Here is a 3,013-nt window from a genome sequence, read left to right on the forward strand (position 1 = left end):
GAGGACCAGGCAGAATTCTGCCAGAGCACTTCCAGCTTGCATATTTTACCTAGGATGATGTGGAAGAGCTCCAGGTGCTACACTGGGTAATCACCTGTTTAGCCACCCTTGGAACGGATGAGCAGGGAGGCACAAATGAGGCTTCCAAAATGCTCATTAAAACCAATTGTTTTCACACAAAATGTAAAATAACAATAATAATAGGAATCTGCTTACAAATCAAATGGCATTTATTGGAGATTAAGATCATTTCACAATTAAAACTAAACTTATGAAACCCACATCTTCCAACACAATATGAGAATTGAAAGATAGCTGTCCTTCACAATTTGCACTTCTATTATTATTATTATTATTATTATTATTATTATTATTATTATTCTTTGTACCCTGCCACTCTGGGCAGCTTCCAGCATATACGAAAACATAATGAAACAGGATGCAGTTCTCCAACTAATGTTAATAAAAATGCATAGATTAGGAGAAAGTGTGCAAAAATGAATATATTAACGGAAATAACATTAAAAATGCAGGATATGGGGTGAAATTGCTTGCAAATATGTGCACATTTATTGAAGCCACATACAACATTTTGTTGATTAGGAGCGATTTGAACTAAAATGCTAAAGGATTTTCATGAGGATTTGGGGGGGGGGCGTTAAAAAAATGATGATGGTGATTATGATGATAATTGGAAATTGCTGCAGAGATCTGAGTTCAAGATGGGAAAGATGAAAAACTGAGGGAACAGAAACTGACTTATCCTTCCATCCTTAGTAATGAACAATAACATGTTTGAAACCAAAGAGCAAGAGCATATGAACACTTCACTCTTCAATGCAAGGCATTCAAGCAAAAGGAAAATGACAGCATCTGTGAAAGAATATGCTATACACACAATTCTGTGTATTTGTGCATCACTAAAAATGTTTGGATTTGGTAAATAGGAATTCTGTCTGACTTCTTTGCTTATCAATATGAGGATATTGTTTGAACAATATGAAAAAAAGGTGAGGTGTAATATTTTAGATATTAATAAATAAACACTCATGGAGTCCTTTACCTGACTGCTCAGCTGAGCTTGCTCCCAGATATGTGCATGTATCATTGTAGTCTAATTATATATCTCACCTTTCTTCCAAGGAATTGGGGCACCACAACCACTACCCCATTTTATCCTTTCAACAAACTTGTTGAAATCTATTAGGTTAAGAGGTAGTCACTGGCCCAAGTTCACTCAACAGTCCTACTCTGACACTCTAACCCAGACTTTCCCAACCCAGTGCCCTCGAGATGCCAATAGGCTCCCAACCTCTATGGGCACAAGACACCATAGTCAATGGTCAGAGATGGTGGGAGTCATGGGCCAACAGCATGTGGAGATCCCCAAATTGGGGAAGTGTAGCAGGCATCCCTAAGTCTTAAACTACCCTGGCCCTTACTAGTGGGGATGCGGGTGGCGCTGTGGGTTAAACCACAGAGCCTAGGACTTGCCGATCAGAAGGTCGGCGGTTCGTATCCCCGTGATGGGGTGAGCTCCCATTGCTCAGTCCCTGATCCTGCCAACCTAGCAGTTCGAAAGCACATCAAAGTGCAAGTAGATAAATAGGCACCGCTCTGGCGGGAAGGTAAACGGAATTTCCGTGCACTGCTCTGGTTTGCCAGAAGTGGCTTAGTCATGCTGGCCACATGACCTGGAAGCTGTATACCGGCTCCCTCGGCCAATAAAGTGAGATGAGCCCTGCAACCCCAGAGTCGGTCACAACTGGACCTAATGGTCGGGTCTCTTTTAGCAGGCATCCCTAAGTCTTAAACTACCCGGGCCCTTACTAGTGTGGGCCAATGAGGAAGAAAAAGTTAACTCAAGTGACTAGGTGATTCAGAAAACCAACTATATTGGTACTAGATTTTCTAGGACCCTTCTTTCTTTGACAGTGTTTTAATGATAAGCCTGAGATGTATTTTTCTGCATCTTTACTGACAAAAAATTGCTGTTCCCAATTCACACAATCGCTCCTGGGGATTGGGTAGGTCTAATTCACACATGGATATTTGATTTTGGAAAATCCCTGTGAAGTGACCTGCCCACAAATGCTAGATGTGAACTTCAAGAGCACAAGCAAATGATGGTGGCATCTATGTACTTTTGGAGAACTTGCAAGTGTCAGAATCTATTTCTCCATGTTGACTCCAATATCATTGTTGTCCTTTTGAATGGGCTACAGGCCAGATTTAATGAACCCATTTGACTAGCGAAAGGGGTGCCAACTTGAATAAAATATTGGGGGGACAACAGGTAAGCTCCAACCTGCATAACAGATCACATGATGTGGCACACACCAATTGAATGGCAATGCCCATCTACCTGGGGGGGAGAGACCTCAAACATTTTATTGGGGGAACAAAGGGACCTCAACCCCAAGGCATTGGCTCCTATGACTAGCAGGATCCAGCACAAGGACTCCTGTTAGCATAAATAGAGCTCTCTTTTCCCCTGCCCTGCATGCCCCCCAGTCCACTCTAGAACAGGAGTGGCCAACTTCCAGGAGACTGTGATCTACTCAGAGTTAAAAACTGGAAGTAATCTACCCCTGTTTTATTGGGGTTCAGGTCAAAGTTGCAGAGCTTTTTGTGAGAGGGGAAGTGCCCAGTTTTATTGGGCTACAGGGAAGAAACTTTCGGTTTTGGGGGGTTTGGGGAAAAATAAAGGGGGAAGGGGATTAGTTGCTTACCAAAAGATCGCTGTGGAAGCAATCTGCCTCACAGCAAAAACTCCGTCTTCTGTTTCAGAGATCAGGAGAAAATGCAGGGAGGGGAGAGAGGCCGGGACCAGGTGCTCTTAGGCAAAAACAAAGGAAAAGGAGCCTGCGATGGACACCCCTGCTCTAGAAGATCAGGATCAGAATAACCCTCAGAACAGTATTGGATGGGGGAAGAGAACAGACAAGCAGAAAGTCACCATTGCACATAATAGATTATCCACTGTTATATCTAAACAGCAGTCTGTGCAGGC

General features: G+C 42.8%; 1 non-coding gene across 1 annotated transcript; it reads left to right on the forward strand.

Annotated features, from left to right (window-relative positions):
- Positions 1 to 676: 676 nt before the first annotated feature.
- On the forward strand, positions 677 to 750 carry LOC128418132 (small nucleolar RNA SNORD55/SNORD39). Its single transcript, XR_008331670.1, has one exon. It is a non-coding gene; the product is annotated as a small nucleolar RNA SNORD55/SNORD39 (small nucleolar RNA).
- Positions 751 to 3,013: the final 2,263 nt, after the last annotated feature.

Source organism: Podarcis raffonei, chromosome 7 (assembly GCF_027172205.1).
Source record: "Podarcis raffonei isolate rPodRaf1 chromosome 7, rPodRaf1.pri, whole genome shotgun sequence".
In the NCBI taxonomy this organism is placed as follows: Eukaryota; Metazoa; Chordata; class Lepidosauria; order Squamata; family Lacertidae; genus Podarcis; species Podarcis raffonei.